The 21,055-nt window shown below is 45.6% G+C and overlaps 1 protein-coding gene across 1 annotated transcript in view; it reads right to left on the reverse strand.

The window, feature by feature from the left end:
- LOC146811701 (polyserase-2-like) overlaps positions 1-18,768 on the reverse strand; it is a 1,284,631-nt gene extending 1,265,863 nt beyond the window's left edge. The window contains exon 1 of the mRNA XM_085615101.1: positions 18,701-18,768. The gene's annotated coding sequence lies outside the window, so the exon portion shown is untranslated. The remainder of the gene's footprint in view (positions 1-18,700) is intronic.
- Positions 18,769-21,055: the final 2,287 nt, after the last annotated feature.

Genomic DNA, 21,055 nt, shown 5'->3' on the forward strand with positions numbered 1-21,055 from the left:
TCCACCCCATCGCCGCATTTGCTGCATGCCACACCTGCACCGCGACCCGCGTCGGGCCCGTCAACCGCGCATCAAGGGACCCCGAGTATAGTGCTCGATTATAGTCTCCGCCTGGCAGTAGCAATTTGTCCATCTCAAAAGCCGGGTTCAAAGCAGGGCCATACATCCTGTGATTGACGGCAGCCAACTGGGAGGCCCAGTAATATCGCTTAATGTCAGGGAGGGCGATCCCCCCGTCATACCACGGTAGGGTCAGTTTAGCAAGAGCAATCCGCGGCCGCCCATCCCAAAACAATCGACGCTGGAGACACTCCACCTCCCGAAAATAACGGGCCGGCACTACGTCCATAGTATTCTGCAGGGCGTACAAAAAGCGTGGTAGCGACATCATTTTGAACAATGCTACGTGGCCGAGCGGCGAGAGCGGCAGCCGCCGCCAACCCGCCACATCCGCCCTTAGGCGCTGAAGGGGGGGGAGAAGATTCCGTTCATACCGGGCCACCGGATCCAGGGTTATAAAGATACCCAAATACGTGAACCCCGACTCCGCAATCTGGATAGGGCACCCCCGCGGAAGGGGGGGGGGCCTCCCCGGAGAGAACGTATACACAAGACTTAGCCCAGTTAATTACCAATCCGGAGTTGCGACCAAAGGAGCTCAACACATCCACCAATACAATGAGCGATTTAAGCGGAGATGCAAGATACAAGAGGATATCGTCCGCATATAGGGAAACACGATCCTCGTATTCCGGCGACCATCTAAGGCCACGTATCGAGGGGTGCCACCGCAACCATTCCGCAAGGGGCTCCAAGCAAAGCGCAAAGAGAAGAGGCGACAGTGGACATCCCTGTCGGGTGCCCCTACCCAAAACAAAGGGAGCCGACACCCGTCCGTTGACCACTACCTGTGCCAGTGGGTTGTCATAAAGCAATTTCACCCAACCGATAAACCCCGGGCCAAACCCAAACTTCGCCAACGCCGCCCAGATGTATGGCCATTCCAATGTGTCGAACGCCATGGTAGCGTCCAAGGACGCCAAGATGGCCGGCTCACGAATGAATGGGGCGCGAGCAAGGACGCCATGCAGTCGCCGCAGGTTCAAAGCGGTATTGCGATGGGGTATAAAACCGGATTGATCCTGATGAATCAGGTCGCCCACAACCCGGATCAGACGATTGGCCAGTACCTTGGCGAGGATTTTGGGCTCCGCGTTTAACAGAGAAATAGGCCTGTAAGAAGTACACCGATCCCGCGGCTTCCCTTCCTTATGGATAACAACAATAGTAGCAAGACGTTGGTCAGAAGGGAGGGAGCCCGCCGCCTGAGCCTCAAGGAACATGTCCCGGAGATACGGGGCAATCGCATCTGGGCGCAGGTTATACAATTCGATGGGAAGTCCATTAGGACCCATGGCCTTACCCGAGGCAATGGAGTGAATGGCCAAAGCAATCTCATCTGGCGATAGGGCCGCATCCATCAACACTTTATCCTCATCAGATAGGAAAGGCAGAGTAATATCTCGAAGCAGCAGTCGAGAGTCTTCCTCCGAGCGCTCTGAGACCGGAGAGTAGACCCCGTGAAAATACTCCGCAAAGCAATTAACAATGTCACCGGGGTCCGTCACACGCACACCATCCACCCTCTCGATCTCCGGCACCACTCGACTCGCTCTCTCCTTCTTATCCAACCAGGCAATCAACTTCCCTGCCTTATCACCCATATCGTACAATCGCCCCTGTTGCTCCCTGCCCATACTCCTAGCAGATTCAGTAACCAGCGCCTTATAGTCGGCCTGCTTAAGCTCCAGCACATGCAATCTGTCATCCGTAACACCTTGCTCCAAATCACTCTCCAACTCGGTGATCTCATTTTCTAGCCGAACAACCTCCTGCGCCTCGCATTTTTTGGTGTGGGAAATGAGAGATAGGGCCTGGCCCCGGAGCACCGTCTTAAAGGCCTCCCAAAGGGAGACGGCGGAAGACACCGACCCCACGTTATCATTAAAATAGTGTTCCAAAGACTTAACCAGGTCTGCACGGATCGTGGGGTTTCGTAGGTACCAGGGGTTGATCGGCGCCACCCTCCCCTCCGCCCCCAAGGCGATATCTAGGTGTAGCAAAAGAGGGGAGTGATCAGATATACCGCGTGCCAAGTGTCGCACTTCCCCGATCATCCCAGCTTGGGCCGCAGGCACTAGCATATAGTCAAGCCTCAATAGACTACCGTGGGCCCCAGAGTGGAAGGTATATTGCGCCTGTCCAGGGTGTTTCAACCGCCAGCAGTCTATCAGTCCCAGGGTATCCAGAAAGCCCCCCAGCCAGTTCTGGGCCCGAGGGAGGTCCCTAGGGGGGTGTCGATCTTCAACTCCGGAAACCACTGCGTTAAAATCCCCCCCCAGAAACCCCCCCCCCCGGAAGCCCAAGTAGCAGGCACCCCAAATCAGCAAAGGTGGCAGTCTGCAGGCCCGGCGGCACGTAGACCGCGACCAGCGAAATCAATCTACCCTCCCACCTCCCCACCAGCGCAGTGTAGCGCCCTCTGTCGTCGTGGAGCACCTCATCCACCACCAGCGGGAGAGAGGTCCTGACTAAGATGCCCACTCCCCTCGAGCCAGAGGTGAAACCAGAATGGGCCAGGAGGCGATATCCTCGTCTGTTCATGGCATGAAAAGAGTTCCCTATGAGGTGCGTTTCCTGCAAGAACACAATGTCAGGCGAAATACGTTTCAAGAACTGCAGGACTACCCCCCGCTTTATCCTGTCCCCCAGCCCATTCACATTCCAGGAAAGAAGTCTCAGTCCCCTACCCCCCATCCCTCCCAGCACAAAATATCCCCCTCCCGGGGAGCACAATCATAATAGCACAGCAAAAAATATTACCCCGCCTTGTGAAACAAACAAACAAACCCCAACCCCCCCCATCAACCCCAACAAAACTCCCCCCTCCCTGCACCCCTGCGTGAGCCCGAACAGCCCCCCCAACATGCAGTGTGCCTGTCGCCCCGATATGAAGAAAGGACAAGAAAAAACCCCAGAAGGAGGAAAGGGCCCCAGCAAGCCCCCCGCAACCTCCAAATACCACGGGGCAAAGCGTTACAAACTGGAGTCCAGTGCAGCCACAGGTGCAAAACGTTACCAATACAGTCCATCACCAGGATCACAGTTCCATTCCTACTCCGTCAAACCCTCTCCGCTCTCCGCCATCCGACCCTCCCGATCCCGACTCTTGGGCAGGGCATCCAGCCACTCTCCCACCGCCTCCAGCCGGTCGAAGAAGTGGGAGCGACCATCCAACTCGACCCGCTGCCTAGCCGGGAACAGCATCGCATACTTGAACTCCATGTCTCTCAAGCGCCGTTTGATGGCCGAGAATCCCATCCGTTGCTTTTGAACCGCTTGTGTAAAGTCTGGGTAAAAGCTAACATTAGAGTTCTCAAATTGTAATGGCCCAGCCACCCTCGACGCCTGCAGGATAGCGTCTCTATCCCGAAAATTAAAAAGTCGGGCAATGATAGGCCGCGGGGGGGCACCCACCTTGGGCGCACCCCCCGGGATCCTGTGGGCCCGTTCCACAGCGAAGAACTTGCTCAGCCCTTTGGGTGCTAGATGAGTCACCACTAGATCCTCCACAAAAAGATCCACAGCAGACTCCTCCGACCGTTCGGGCACGCCGATAATGCGGACGTTGTTCCGTCTGGCCCTGCCTTCGGAGTCCTCAAGGCGACGCTCGGTCAGGTCACTGGCGAGCTGCAACCTCCGCACCGTCGTCTGCAAGGCGGCCACATCTACCGTTAGGCTCGACGCTGCTTGGGTCAATGAGTCGACCCGGTCATTGGTTTTCGACAGGTCCGCTCTGACCAAGGTGACATCAATCAGCACCGAGTCCAATTTATTAGCCAGAGTATCCAATTGCTGGTTCACAGTCACCTTCATCTCCTCAATGGCCCCCATGACATCCAACAGGGTCAATTCGGATGATGCGCCCGAGGCCTCCTTGGGCGGCTCAGGCGATTTACGCGATCCACTAGGGGGTCCCTTTGGCTGTGCATAACGGTCCATATTGTTGGCCTGGGAATAAGCTCCCCTCCGGGTAGATTTGGGTTTCAGTTTGTCGCCGTCCACTCTCGTCGTCATCGTCAGCGATCAGCAAGGTCAGCACCCTCCAGCACCCGGAGGAAGGCCAGGAGATCCGGGCCGCCAACTGAAAGAGGCCTGTTTACAGTTCAAGACTAGGCCTTGCACTCCGTACTCTGCGCAGCTCTCCCAATGTCCCACGCATCAGTCTCGGTAGCTCAACTCGAAACCGAAAGTGAAAGCACGGGGTCCGGGGCAGGCCCAGCCTGGCATGCCGCTGTTGTTCAATTCGCAGCCGGGCACCTCACCAACCCGAGTTCGGCACCAAGGCCGGAGAAGGCCGCAAACTTCAGATCGCCAAAAAACACGTTCCCGGAGTCCAATTTCGATTTGGAAAACGAGTGGCACCTTAGCGCAAGATCATAAACAAAAGCCCATCGAAAAAATCAGGATTATGACAGGATAGACATGGGAGGTTGCGGAGGCCCCCGGGAGCCACAAGCCTACGCGGCCATCTTGGTTGCGCGCTAGGCTCCTCCCTTCGCTTGGGTGTTGTTCTTTTCTCTTCCTGAATCATGGATACATGTTACATGTAATGTATTTATATTGTGAACATCCCAAAGCAATTGTATTTCCCCGACAGAACCATTGTAGCCATATAATAGAGCTACTGGCACTGAGCATTTTCTGAGGAGGCGAACAAGTCCCCCTGAGGTGTGCCCCACTGAGCAAAGGTGTACTGGACTACCTCTGGTAGAAATGACCCCACCCGTGGTCAGCAAGATAATGCTGTCTCAGGCTGTCAGCTCTGACATTCAGAAACCCTGCAAGGTGATTGGCAGAGAGCCAGATCTCTTGGCGTTGTGCTCAAGACCATAGTCTCAATGCTTCCACATAAAGGAGGTGATACTCCCCTTTGTTTTTTTCACAAACCACATGGCTGTCATATTGTACATCAAGATCTTGACAGACTGACCATAGATTGGGGCAGGATGGCCTTTAGCGCCAGCCAAATCACCTGCAGTTATAACAGGTGAATGTGAAGGATCTGTTCTTCCAGAAACTAGGCATCAATAGTCAACCCTATCCCTGGTAATTAAGAGCTTGGCTTCCTGCTCTTTTTTGGCCTTAGGGTGCATACCTTGACAGGAAGCACAGGCCATGGTCCGACCCCAGGCAACAAAGACAAACAACTTGGTGTTCTGTTATGGACATTGGACCCTCAAAATCCCTACAGGATTTGAACCCTAATTTTTTAGAAGGGGACATGGTCTAACACCATATATATTTTTTGCGTTAGGAGACTCCTCAGAGAGAACAAGCTCCGGATTTGCATCAAAGATGCGGAATAAAGGGAACTGATGTTGTTACACTGGGACGGGCATCACACAGCGCCCCTACATCTGCGCAACCTGCAGGCTTATCACATCAGACAAAGTACTGTGCCAACATCATCAATGAAGCCACCAACAGAAGCAGAACACTTTTCAAGACAATCAAGTGCTGCATCAACCTCCATCCAGGCCGACCTATTCCTCACTCCAAAGAAAAGTTCAATGCTATCAGCCTCTTCTTCTGTGAAAAAATACAGCAAATCAGAGAGCACATAGACAACACCAAGGCTGCTTCATCTTGTACATCCACCCCATCCCACAGAATCCCACAATGGTCAATGTTAAAAGCCTTTTCTCTCTCAGATCTCACCAACAAACCCAACTCCCTCAAATCTACTTCCGATGAACATTATGTCTTACCCTTGTGCTTCATCAAAGTTCTCTCTGGGGACATTTCCTCATCCCTGCAATGGTCAATGCCTCCCTCACCCAATGCATCTCTCCAGAGGCTCTCAAGACAGGCCAGATTGTCCTAAAGCTAAAAGAACCTATGTTAGATCCTACACTAGATCCTCAAGTTCTAGCCAACTCCCTGCCCATCATTCATCTTCCATTCATCAGCAAGATCATTCAAAAGCAGTATATGTGTAACTGCAAGATAATATCAATGATGACCATCTCTTGCACGAGTACCAGTCTGGCTTCAGATCATGCTACAGTATAGAGACCACCATTTTGCACATCCTTAAAGATGGCCACCTGACCACAGGTTAAGATGACTCCTGCCTCCTTATTTTGCTGGACCTCTCAGCTGTCTTCGCACAGTTGACCACTCCACCCTCACATGGGATTCACCGGAAATGTTTTTCACTGTGCCTCCTCCTGCCTTCCCAACCGCCCCCAGTTAGTTCAAATGGATACCTCCATGTTCCAAAAGCTCCCTATCACCCGTGGAGTTCCTTAAGGTTCCATACTATCTCCTGTCATCTGCATCCTCTACATGGAGCCCCTTGGTGCTCTACTCACAGATAACAGTTTCAAGATGCACCAATACGTTGATGTTAAACCACTCTACTTGAAAGTTTCCTCTGCTTCAGACATCCAACGCTTCTAACACTGCCTGTACATCATCTAGATCTAGAGGCCTAAAACAAGGGTGTTGTCTAGCCCCCCACGCTTTTCAACCTCTTTTTAGCAGACCTCCCAGGGAAATTGGATAATGGTACATCGCACGCCCCATGGTTGGGAAATATCTCAATGTCCAACCTCCTATACGCGGACAACCTGGTTTTAATAAGCCGGACCCTAATTGGTATTCAGCATCTGCTGGATATTACCAGCAAATTTTCGCAATATAATGCATTACACATTAATTTAAAGAAAACAAAAATTATGGCCGTGAATTATAATAAGATCAAGAAAATCATGTGGTACCTGGACGGGAGCAGCATATACGGGGTAACCAGTTACAAGTATCTCGGAGTTTTACTTGACAGCAGAGGTTCGTACAAAACCCAACTGGAGGCCCTGCAACGGAAGGGCACTACGTGCTACCTCGCAATGAAGCCCCTGAAGAAAGTTCTACAAGACCGGACACTAGATCCCCTTCTACAGGTGATTCATGCACATCTGCAGCCAATGCTCAAATATGGGAGTGAGCCACTGCAAGGGAAAGATTTAGATAAAATAATTGGTAGGTCGTATAGAGCAATCTTTTAGCTACCAAACTATGTGTCACCCGCTCAAATACGCCTCGAATTCGGCCTTCAGAAGCAAACCGTGGAAAGAAGGGGTGCTTATTTTAAAATGTGGCACAAGAGCAGGGATCCCTAAAGGCACATTTATGGTTTGAACTGTGGCATCGAGAGAAATCACCCGCCAGAGAATACTTGGTCAAATCATTGGAAGAGCTTGAATTGACCAACCTCTGAGAATCTTCTATAGATCACAAGAGCTTCAAAAAGGTTGTCACTCAAGTAACAAAACTGATTTCCACAGTAGAAGACAAGGAAACTTTGCCAAGCGGGCTCATGGATGGACAGTAATTAATGATTATGCAGCTCTTACGCCACAAGCTTATCTAAAAATGGGAGTTAAACAAAAGATAAAAGAAAAATTCTTAAAATTGCGCTTTGGCGTTATACAAATTCTCCCTCATTTGCCCCCATGGAAAAGGAGACCAGAGGAACAGTCCTGTCGTCATTGTGGATCAGGAACAGAGGATCTAATACATACTATTTGCATTTGCCCGAGCCTGTTAGATATTAGATGTGTCTTACTTCGACCTACATTGAATCAGAAGGGGATCAGGACTTGTAGGCAAGCAGTAATTATGTTTTAACCCAGAAGAGATCCAACTAAACTGCAGATTAACAAAGTATTTTGATAAAGTGGAAGAAAGACTCAAACTTACATCACTAGCGACAGCAGAATAAAAGACAGTTGGTCCACCCTTATTAGGCACTTTTATAGCCAAGAATGATTGTATTTTTGAAGCATAAGCACTTTATCCATGCTCCTATATATGTTAAATAGCCTGAACGGACACTCTGAAGCACTCATGTCCACATTTTTATCATTGTAAAGGGCAAGGGCTGAACAGATAACAATATCAGGACTCATGCCAACCCTTACTTAAGACGGAACAGTTCGAAAGACTGGATTTTAATGTTAAAGTGTAAATTAAGAAAATGATTTTTATCTTTTCTTTTTAAGTACTTTTAATGTCTCAAAGGATTTTTCTTTTAAAATTGTGAGTTTTAATTAACTGTACAATAAATTACTAAGGGGCATATCAACAACAACCGGCGATAATTATCTCTAAGCGCACTTAGTGCTAGGATAATTATCGCCGGCTAGAGTGAATTTTTATCGCTGAGATAGCATGCTATTAGCAACGCCTAGCTCAATAGCGATAAAAATCCTCACGCTAACAGGCTAACGTGAAATTATCGCTGGAAACCCAGCGATAATCTCACGTTACCTTGTTGATAGGGACAGGCAAACTTAGCCATGATATCCTCCTTCCAGAGGATATCATGGCTAAGTCTGAAAAATACCAGACGTAAAAAAGCAGCGTTAACCGCGGTTAGCGTTGCTTTTTTTGTCTCTAACAGGGTTAGCGACATTCTTGATAATAGGAGAAATGTCGCTTAGCGACATTTCTCCTATTATTTTACTCTGGAACGCCCCCTTTGCATCTCATTAGAGATGCAAGGGGAAGCGTAGAGTAAAAGGGTGCTAACATGCAAATTTGCATGTTAGCACCCTGTTGTTGATAGGGCGCTAGTTTTATCTCTCCTTTTTTGGCTTTTAAAGCCAAAAAAGCAGAGATAAAGCCCTTGTTGATATGCCCCTAACTTACTTAGACCTAGATGTCCAGCACCTATCTGAAGCTCAAGGCAACCAAGACCGAATTTGTGTTATTTGCCAAGAACATCAAACAAAACACAGGATAAACCTGTCTCAATTACATAAACATTGACGTCTTTGAACACCAACATTCACAATATGCCATGTCACTTGGATTCACTCTGCTCACCAACCTAATTCTCAAGGAAAACATTGGCAAACAAACAAAACCCACCTGGTACCAGCTCTTTAGTCTAAAGAAAGTGAAACCATCTGTTCCGGAAAATGACTTCAAAACTGCTGTTCAAACACTCGTAATCCCAGATCCGGATGATGCTAATGCTCTGCTCCATGGCCTTCCAAACTACACAGTGGTACCTATTAAGGGCATACTGCACACCGGAGCACTTCTCATCCAGGTCCAGAAGAAATATGATCACATCACCACCATAATGATGGAACTCCATTGGCTCGCTTTGCAGCTCCGCACCATCTTATAAATCAGCTGCATCATTTACAAAGCCATCATGACCAGCATCTCTGTTTATCTTGATAAAGCTCACCAAATCTGATGGTTCTAGGCACATCCACAGTTAGGACATCATCAGACTAAGAAGTGTTTTCAAAAAAACAGGAAAATGCACCTAGAATCTGGAAAAACATTCCTGTATCAATTAGAACCACACCAACTCTTCTCAAGTTTAGGAAAAAGTTGAAGATTCACCTCTTTAAAGAATACTATATCACAATGCATTCACCATCCATAACCTGGCTACCTTTCCTATCACTGGTTGACTTTATGCTTGCCTTTGACCCAGTACAGCACTCAGCTGCCTTCTGGCTAGGTTAATGGTATGGAAATACTGCATACCTACCTACATACATACATATTTTAAAATGATATGCATCATGTCCTTTTTACAAAATTCCTGGGACATTGCAAGAAAAGTATTATGCACAAGTAATCATAGCAATAATGAATCCTTAGAGTACATACTGTCTTCACTTGGCCCCACTCTTCTGCGTTGTTAAGTCCAGTTTCAGATGATTTAACTCGTTCAGTCCATTTGCACTCTTTAAAAGTGAAGGCTGCTGTGAAATTCCAACCCGAGGGTGAGGGGTCACAAGTTCATGCTTGCATGTACTGAATGAGAGCACATTCAGTACAGCTAGCACTGATATCAGACAAATCATTAACAAGCATTGGAATATTGTAAAATAAGTCCTTGACATATATCTTTCATTCTAAAGGAGACACAACATCTGTGATGTGCTGGTGAGGGATGCCCACCAAGAAAATAGTCAACTGCGTTTCTGTCATAATGGGGATTACCACCTGTCATTAAGCGTTGGTACATACAGTGCTTGCAAATTTTGTTTTGAAAATAAAGTGTTTGAACACATTGATGTGAAGTTCACAATTAAATGTTTTACAAAGTGTATATGCCAATCCGTGTCCCTGTAACATGATATATGGGCCAAACAACACTGAATATAAAACTGCATTTTTCAGCACCGAAGCAGAATTAAATGTGGTTAACTGGGACACCACGTGTGGTCCACTACAAGGATATTGGCCATATGATGGAAGACTTATGCTGGCAAGTAATTTAATTTATGACCCTGGAACCTCGGGTGGGAATTTTACAGCAGCCCGGGCTTTGTAAGAGTACAAATACATGTTAAGTGCATCTCACCAGACTGATGCTGCATGTTCTCTGTCCTGATGAAGATCTCCTAATTGAAGTTGAGGGTCAAAACACCAACAGGCTACTTACCTTTGGTCATGCATGAACTGTACACAGAGTATCCCTGAGCTGTTATTTTGCTGGTGATGATATAGGGATTTTGATTGAGTGACTATTAAGTATTAAGTATTTATCCTTGTGCACCTTCCACTGTCTCACTCACTACTTGCACTGCAACTTCACCTTGAACACATGCATATTCTTATAGTCATATATATCTGTCTCTGTCCCTTTGCTTGAAATATATGTTTTAAAATTTACTCTGTGCAGTTCATTTATTGGAAATGGCCCTCCCTACAGGCTCACTACCAAACTTGTTGCTGTCCTCCTCCTCCTACCTTTTTTCTGGAACCAGTGCTTAACAACCCTGTCTTGTCAGTGCAGCAGGTTTTGAGCCAGGGCAGGGGGGACAGGAAACTTCCAGAACTTCAAAGACGTTTCCAGCAACCTCTCCAACCTTCTAGGAGCAGGGTACCAATGTATAAATACTAGACTGGTGAAGTGAGCAAAAGTCCAATGATGGATTCAACCCAGATCTAAAAGTGACTGGTGGTGAGTGTCTAAAAAATGTCAGCGCTCTGTCCATCATCTTATTGTGTTAGCTTTGTTTGCCCTAAGTTGGAAGTGAGCAAAAAATGATGATAGATAAAAATAGTGGACTTCAGATACCACCAAGTCAGTACATTGCAGGAAGAAGGACCGCTGTGCTGCTGCAGGACTGCTACTCTGTGGGACTGCTGTTCTGAGAGAACTTCTTTTTTGCCATGCTGCCCTGCCTGCTGCTTTCTGCCTGGGTGAGGAGGACTGGACTTTTATCACTTGAACCCACAGTGAATCAAAGAGCTTGATTACTTGCCTCCTGTTCTTCAGTCTCAGGAACATCGAAGACTACCCACAATTCTCCATCCAGCACCTAAACTCTGCCAGATGTGAGTCCTGCCCTACCAAGTGTTGTCACCCAGGTCCTGGACCCTTGGAAGTGGGCCTAAGGTGCTCTGCCTTCTGTGGACCTCATCGGTACCAATGCAAAGCAACACCACGGCCACCGTACACCAGAATTTAAGGCACTGTGTTAATTGGGCCCAAGTGGGTCCCTGTAGCTGGACAACGCTCCATCATGGTTGGCCTGAACTTGTGACTTTGTCCTTGTCCGGAGCGACCATATAACCACAGTTGGAGAATTGTGCTTTTAATGCGCTAGTTTACCTAAACCTTCACAATTGCAGATCTCAGAATCTACTTATTAGATTTTTTATGTTTTTGTCTTGTTTTATTTCATAAACTAAGTTATATTTTTCTAACCAGGTGTGGCATCTTTTTGTGTGGTGTTTTCACTGTTTTACTCTAATATGTGTATTGCAAACATTTTACACATTGCCTCTGATAAGCCTGCCTGCTCTGCATTAAGCTACCAGAGGGTGAGCACAACTTTAATGTGTAACTTACTTGCCCTGACTAGAGCGATAGGCCTGCATGGCTTAGAGGCATACCCTCGCCAACCGGAAACCCCATTTTTAACTCATGTTAACCAGAATATTTTATGTGCTGAAGGAATTTAGGGTAACATTCTGTGCTACTATACCTTTCTGCAACAGGGCTGTCACCTCTTGTTGCAGTAGTCACAGATGATAGTCTGACTGAAGATAACATGGGGGCAGGATGTGGGAGGTGGGGTCTACTGGAAGGGTATGGTGTACACCATGTCTACAGTCTGATGGACCCAGTAGTCCAAAGATATGGCCTTCTAGGCCTTTACAAAGGAGGATACCTGTCCTCCTAAGTCCACACATGTTCTCCAATGGGAATCTAAAACAGCTTTCCTGGTGGTGTGCAGGAGGAAGAGAAGGAGGAGGAAGGCTGCTAGGCTTGATGACTGCTCACCTTGCCTTTGCCCCTGTATTGAGCAGCATGCTGGTTCTATTGAAGAGGAAGCTGTTGGTACTGACTTTAGAAGATGAATCCTTTGTAGAACCCAAAAACTTCTGAAACTGACTGTAATTCTTTGCTGGGGATTGTAAGCACAAAGAGCGGGCTGTATCCCTGAATTAAAATGCTCCAAAGCTGAGTAAGCCTTAGCTTCAAAGAGGTGTGCTCCCTCAAAAGGCATATCCATCAATGTATTCTGAACATCCCCAGAAAAGTCAGTTGATGGAAGCTAGGCATGTCATCTAAAGGCCACTGATGAAACCACTGCCCTGACTATGGAATCCACTGTATCCAGGCGAGCCTTTTGTATTTATCTGGAGACGCCGTCTCCTCTGCTTTATTATTAGTATGAAATGTGGATGTTCAATGAAATCCAAATACATAACATCGAATCAAATAAAAAAAATATATAAATAAGGCAATACATATCAATATAAATTTATAAAACTTAATAAAAAAATTAAGACAAGAAGTTTCTTTTACTGGAGATGTTATAAAGTGGTGAGCCTATTCTACAGTTTTTGCATCATGTTTAATAAAGAAAAGAATTCTCAAATCTTGATGGCGCATAAAGTGCAGCGCAGGACAAATAAATATTACTTGGTCAAAATCCTGAATCTCTACATTCAATAAAGCACATATACTATCTGCAATATTTATTTTTCTGCAGGCAATAGTGACAATGTTCATTAGGAATATGTTTATCCTTAGTAGTAAAAACCTACGACAAACTCATTGTAAAAAGTTCCATTTTAAATATGGCTGCAGTTTTTTCTTGATATATGAAGAGACTGTAACATAAATGTATCCTTATTGAAGCAGTGCAGAATATCTACATTTACACTAATAGTAGAAATAAGTGATTTAGGAGGAAATTTTAACTGTGACATAGACATTGTTCACATTCTTTTTGCGCAATCTAAAATTGTTCTAATACAAATAAAGAACTCTTAAGAAAAACACACAGTCTTTTTTCTTGGTGATAAGAATATCCAGTCTCAAAACATTTCGTAACAAATTTTTTTCAGTAAATCAATCTGTGTGCCCCACGTGGAATTGCAGCTAAACCCATTATGAAAGTGCTACACAACCCTAACTCCTGTCGAATAGCCTTGAAAAGAGGAACATTATTCACAGTACCAACTTACACAACATTTTGTTTTCGATGCGGTTCATTTAAAATACCAGTTTTGTACATTAATTATTTCTGTTGCATACATGAAACCAGGAGATAACTTAAGGCAATGAAGCTGCTGGGGGTGGCTGAAATGTCTATGCCCAAGTTCATTGTAAGAACTTAGGAGTCCATTATGATGTCGGGCGGATCGCCACTGCCCGACCGGCATTGGTGATCCGCCCGACATCTTTCCCCGCCTGCCCTCCATTTACCCCCCAAATATTACAATGGCCGGGGTTACAGCAGCAGACAGAAAGACCGTCCGCCGCATTTCCACTGGCAGGCAATCGTTCCGATTGCCTGCCGGGCGGAACTCAGGCCTTATCTGGTGGCGGTGTCTTCCAGACACCGCCATCCATATCAGGATGCCTGGCAGAGAAGGCCTTTCCAAGGTGGCGATGCCACCATGGAAAGGCATGCGGGAATTGCTTTGGGTGCCTGTTGCGGGCCTCCGGGAGGGTGGGGGCTGCACTTGGGAGGTACCTATGGTACCCTCCTAAATTGGCATGCACAAGGTGGCAGGCACCGCGCGGTGCCTGTCACGTCGTGCATGCCAATGCACAACATGCACATTTAACATTGTGGCGGGTGCTGCTTACAGCACCGCCCGCTACAATGTTGAATGTGCGGGATGCGACCGCCAGGGTGGCGGCCGCATCCTAATGGACACAGCGGGACCGCCGCACCTCTGGCGATCAGTCCCGTTCACCGTTACGGTGTCCGCCCACCATCGTAATGGGCCCCTTAGTCCTTAGACCGTGTGATATTGCTCTACAGGTCAAATGTCGTATGTGTAATTTATCATTTAAGGTAATTGAAAAACATTTTTATAGAAACAAGTAGGTTTTTACCAATTCTAGTGTTTTTTCTTTCCAAGGCATCACACATTTATTTTTTCTTGGATAACCTTTACACTTAAAAATATGGATTTTACTTTTTAAGATGCTTATTTTTTAAAAGTGTCCTATTGTAAATTGGTGGAGACTATATAGACGCTTCTAGTCAAATCTAGTATTGCAATATCATCTGCATATAACAGACAGGAAAGATTCTGAACTCCAGTTCTTGGGGAAGCCTCTGAAGAAGTAAATATAACAGATGGCAAATCAAATGCATAAAGAGAGAATATTAAGAGAGCAAGTAAGCAACTCTGTTTTATTTCATTCTTAGCATTCATTCTAGGTGATAAACCTGAATCACTGTCCAATAGAACATGACACCAAGTCGAATTATGAACAGCTGTTAATAGTCAAAGTCAGTCAGTCAAAATCTTTTATGTGTGCTGCTTCATGTAGCACACATGAAAGTTACAAAATTGCATTTTTTAAATAGGTTTGTTTGTGTACAGGAAGGGACACCTTCCTGTACATAAACTAACCATGGCATTTGGGTTTTCAATTTGTGCTGGAAAGCAAAAACGAGGAGAAATAATGCATTTCTCCTCGTTTCGCCAGATTAAGACCAGAATTCTTCCGGTCTTAATTTTGGCACTGCCTCCTATGTATGTCACCCTTGTACATAGGGGGCAGCATCAAATACAATGGGTGTTGAGGTGGAACACCCACCGCAACACCCACTGCACACCCCTTTCACGCTAAACATAGCATGAAAGGGTGCCTTATATACAAGGCAGCGTTAAGCCACGTTAAGTGGCTTAAAGCTGCCTTGTACATAAGGCAAGGCCCCTATCGCCACGGCAACGTCACAAAAAGTGACGTTCCCGTGGCGATAGGGGCTTCTACATATGCCCATTAGTTTTCAGGGTTAGCTAGCCATGCTAGGCTTGATTCAGGCCCTCCTGTGTTCGAAATCATAAAAAATCTCGGAACAGTGGCCATCGCTTGTGGACGAACCACCCAAAGGTCAGATCTGTGCCTGACGAACACATTCTTAAATTGGGTCTTACAATTATTGTCAATTGCGTTGGGAGAATAAAATAGATTTGGGACACTCAGTTCGAGAAATGCTTGTTTAACGTAGGATAACCAGGGGATCTTGTCCATGTGGTGCAGAGTGATACAAACTTCAAGTATCAAGCGTGAGAATTTGGCCTCGGGGTGTGCCAGATCTTTAACCGGAGAAGTAAGTAGCAGGGCAATTCTAACGAAGTCTTCAATGTAGATTAAATCTAATTCTGAGTGCACAATTTAACTCGCAGTACTCTTAGGGATTGTCAGCAAACTGCATAGGAATCTATTTTCTAAATATTGCACATTTCCTGGATTGGTATAGCCCCAAACTCCCACCCCATAGGAATATGCAGAAAGGTATTTGCTTTTGTAAAGCTGGATCATTTGTTTAATTGGCTTATGACCAGGTTTTCCCGCAAACATAAATATTGCTTAAGAGGCTCCTGAAAAATCTGTGCTCTTTGGTTTAAAAGGTTGCCTACTTTAAATTGGAGTCAAATATGATGCCTAAATAGTTAAATGTTTTGACCTTGGCAACTGTGGCCCCATCTATTATATCATTTTTGGATCTTTTATTTTTGGGACCACTAATCATGACAAAACATTTCTGGTAGTTCAGTTTCAAACTATGGTTATTCCTAAAACTCATAAAAGAATCCAATAAACTCTGAAGGCAGTTTGTGGTACGGGCAATATGGACAGCGTCATCAGTGTATATAAGGAAAGGACGATTCCCGAGCTTAAACAATCCTTCCTTCTTGTCACTAACTCACTGTCCAGGCCATTGATAGAAAATAGAAATAAAAAAGGTGCTAAAATACAACCCTGCCTGACAGCTCGATTAGACCTAATAAGAGATGTACATTCCCTGTTATAACCATAACGACTTTCACAACTGTACCCCAATGCACAAATTTGGGTAAGTCCAAAAGAAAAAGTTACTTACCTATGGTAATGCATTTTCTGGTGGATACAGTATCTACCTGTGGATTCCTCACCTTTGAAATATCCCAATGCCTCAGCATTCCACAAATTCTTTTTTTTTCAGCTCTCCCACGTCGACTAGGACGTCATAATGCCACGGCTTCACACTAGACTCCGCGTGACAATAATTGGAGCCATAAGAAGCCCTTGGCGTGCTTACGTCAGTTTCCACTCATTTTTTACCCGAGGCGAACGGGTAAACCAGCAGTACCAATGCATAAGCATATGGCAGACTTCAATATATATATATATATATATATATATATATATATATATATATATATATATATATATATATATATATATATATATATATATATATATATAATATTTATATATATATATATAAACACACACACATATATAAATTCAAGTATATATCTATATATATAATATTTATATATATAATATTTATATGTATATATATATATTAATACACACATATATATATAAATTCACGTATATATATATATAGATATATTGACAAAGGATTCTTGTAATCTGAAACATGTCTCTCTTACCTCAGGGGTTGAGGGTGGACCTGAACAATAAGTATTTGCCTCATCTTTACTACCTCGTGTCCGTGCCTTCGTCCATGGAGGTGTCTGTGAAAGCTGGATTGTTTGGTCCATTATATATATATATATATATATATATATATATATATATATATATATATATATATATATAGCTCCTGCTTGTCCCAACTTTGCGAGATGCACTCGAGCTTGGTCACGGGCCTCGAGCTGCAGCCCTAATCGAAGTGTGAAAACGCTGGCTTGCCGACTCCTTTCACAGCCGATACACCCCTGCTGATGCGTTTCAAAGTATCTTCCTCAAAGGCTGGTGGAGAAAAAGGAAATGATGCACAGTCCGGTGCTTGCAGCTTCTGAAATACCCTATAGCGCGCCCCCTTTGGGCTGCTCTGTATGAGCTACGCATTGCTTTCTGGAAGCTGTAGTCATGGAGGGATGTAGATATCCCCTTGAAAGTGCACATTAATGTACTGCTGGAATGTTCAAAGCCCGCCGATGGGCCTCAGCAAGCAAGCAGCCTCCTAATTTCAGTGGTCGTCACTCCACCTTCGTGGCCCCAAATTAGCGGGTGGTGCATCTCGGCGGCAAGGGCGCCACCTATGTATATGGCTCCTGCTTGTCCCAACTTTGCGAGATGCACTCGAGCTCGGTCATGGGCCTCAAGCTGCTGCTCTAATCGAAGTGTGAAAACGCTGGCTTGCCGACTCCTTTCACAGCCGATACACCCCTGCCGATGCGTTTCAAATTATCTTCCTCAAAGGCTGGTGGTGAAAAAGGAAATGACACACAGTCCGGTGCTTGCAGCTTCTGAAATACCCTATAGCGCACCCCCATTGGGCTGCTCTGTATGAGCTACCCATTACTTTCTGGAAGCTGTAGTCATGGAGGGATGTAGATATCGCTAAGTTGGGACAAGCAGGAGATATATATATATATATAGATATATCCCCAAAATGTCCTCCGAACACTGGAGCCCCCGGCCCTACAGTGCGGCCTCTAATTACATTGGGCACGGAGAAGCTCAACAATCCAACAGAGCAACACAGAGGCCCATTTCCATGGTATCAGCTTTATTTACAAAGGCGCAGAAGCATGTCATGCCTCCTTATCTCCTTACGCGTTTTGGCGTTGGCCTTGTTTACAGGAATGGAAGCAATTTGCAAAGTGCGTCGTGATACCATGGAAATGGGCCTCTGTGTTGCTCTGTTGGATTGATGGGCTTCTCCTTGCCCAATGTATTTAGACTTTGTAAATCAATAAGTGCACAACTCCATAGTTGTTTCTAGTATGCAGCTGCCAGGGTTGCTAAATGCAACGGTTGCCGAATACCTGGGCAGACTAGTTTTGTTTCCAACTCTAGCCTCTTTCTTCCATCCTCTACATTTCCTTCTCCTTCCCTCACTCTTGCAGCTTCTTTTCCACCCCAGCTTTTTCCCTTTCTCACTGTTTTCTTATATTGCTGTTTTTCCTCATTTCTGCCTTTTTTTTAAAAAACTTTCTCTTTATTGCTCTTAGTCAAAATATCATATGACAAATAATTCCTAGGTCGCCAAAAACATGTGCTGCTGACCACCACCTACACACAGTGTCACACATAAGGCACAGAGTATAGCTATATTTATTCACAAACTACTGTGGGGCAGATCGACATACTTACTGGATGCAGTGGGCGGCAGACACCACCCAGCTTTCTGAGATCAGGGACCCTCCACAGAGATGTTTACCGCGAAAGAGTAAGTTGATCTGCCAGGGCCACTCTCCAGACAGGGCCTCGGTCCCAGTTATGGTTTTGTTTTGGAGAAGTGGACGGCCACAAACTGCAAAAAGAGAAATATTTGAAACTATGTGCAGCAACTGAAAACATGTATACACTCTGACTCAGAATATGGGCTATTGGGAGAGTTAAGACAGATCGATTTTCTGAAAGGTGGTCAGGCTTGACAGTAAGTCAAAAGACAGTTTTGTTTCCTATCAAAGGCGTATTAGACTGTGCCATCCCTTTCGCCCAGTGCAGTCAAATACTTACTTGCTGCTGACATTACTGTAACTTTTGGGTATTGAAAGGCTGATAATCTTTTGGCACCACTGTATCTTCTCAAGGCAGTATTGAAATGTTGCGGTAGCCCTGTATTTGAGGATGATGACTCTGCTGCGCCTTTGGAACACTTACACAATGAGATTCAGTTGGTACTTCTGCACTCCCTGGGTTTTGAGAGGGTAATCTCAAATGCCAGCAATACATCTTACGTGCAGCGACAGGCGGCTATGCTCCTGGCAGCACTGTATGTTCATGCCATTAACAGACTGATACTTCTTTCGGAGAGTGATGGGTTACTATGCTGTCAGCAGTACTGTGGAAACACACTCTGAGCAAACTCATGCTTGAACAGGGATCAGAGATCTGAATACTCCAGTCATTGTTGAATCTGTGCAATTTGCCCCTATTGGGTATCATCAGGTCAAACCTGCCACAATTTACTGAGTTAAAAATGTAGTATATTCTGAATGTTCGCGCACCCGGCAGTCTCGTCATTACATAAAATAAATACCTTACCACTTTCGGAGCCAACTGTGATATGCTTGAGGAACCTGTGTACCTCCTGGAAAGTGACGTTCTAATGATGCCGGCATGATGCTGCCTTTTGATGAATGACAGAATGATGTGCGGTTTTTCCGAATTGGCTGTTTTGGTCACTGACACACAGGGGCTGGTACTAAACGTTCTGGATAGTGACAGGCTGATATAGTTTTGGTGGCTGTTGGGACGGGAATGTCCTCTGTAAGGTAAACAGGCATGTACCTCTGCCCTGAGTGTCCAACTGCATGTGAAATTTGTATCCTGACTTTTATTTGGCTCGAGTTACATGCTAACCTGGGCCTATGCGAGGTCAAGGACCTGTCCTGTGAGTTGGAAGGACACATCAAGCATAACCTCATATAAGGAAAACACTACATTGCTTGCCCTGAGTATATCATACAAAGTAACAGCATATTGTGTTTTGTGAATTTATAGTGTGACAGATCTTTTTCTCTGTTTCAATGAGAGCGAGGTCTACACTCCCTTCTTTTGTAACAATTCGCTGCTATGTGAAGCTCAGAACCTTTCACTGACATACCGTGTGTATGTTGAGTGTGTATATGTGCGGTGTATGTGTGGAACATGTATGATTGTACGACTCAGTGTCTTGCATACGTCTGGGTACAGGGACCAGTAGGATCCATTTGGAATGCCCTGGTTTAGCATGCCACAAGGTGGAGGGTGTGGATACCTTCCTCAGACAGTAGAAGCGTACAACATTCCTGTTGTTGGAGAGTAAACACTGAAGTGGGGATATGAAGCTAGGGCTACCTTGAGAACATCCATGAAAGCCTGTTAGCAAAATGTTGCTGATTAATTCTTCCTGAGCACTGCCATTTGGTAGATAGCAGGGGTGATGATTGGGATTGTAATTTCTGCTGTTAAAGGTGAGGATGTTTCTAGCCAGGGCCTTGTATTTTTTTTGTTGCCTTTCATTACAGTTTCTTGGAAGGCATTGGTAGCCAGGTGCAGAGAACTTACACTCTATTGTGAGAACCATCACTTTGCGCAATAGCTGTGTCTGGAGAACAGCTTGAAAATGTTTTCTGAAAGACAACCAACTCAAACCGGTACTGAAGCCTTAGATGGTGGATCTACATCCCCTGTCTTGAAAATGTGAATGAAAGTGGGACCCAAACAACCTCACTATGTTTCAGTTGCAGTTCCTTCATGAGCAAGGAAGGGAGTGCTTCCCAGAGAGCTAAGAGGACTGCTATGTCACCAGGGCTAGTGTTTGCATTACAACCAGTCTCTCAGGTGTGACGGCACATCACTTTAAGTCTGCAACTTCCTGGAGAAGCTGAGCATCTGCACGAGCTCCTAGAAGCCTGCTAGTCTACTTAGAGAGAGAAGGAGATTACCTAGTCATTCTGGAGGACAGACTGAATGGAGAAGCCCAACATGTTCCTGGGGTGTAAGGCACCCAGAAGTAGC

This window comes from Triturus cristatus, chromosome 7 (assembly GCF_964204655.1).
Source record: "Triturus cristatus chromosome 7, aTriCri1.1, whole genome shotgun sequence".
Taxonomy (NCBI): Eukaryota; Metazoa; Chordata; class Amphibia; order Caudata; family Salamandridae; genus Triturus; species Triturus cristatus.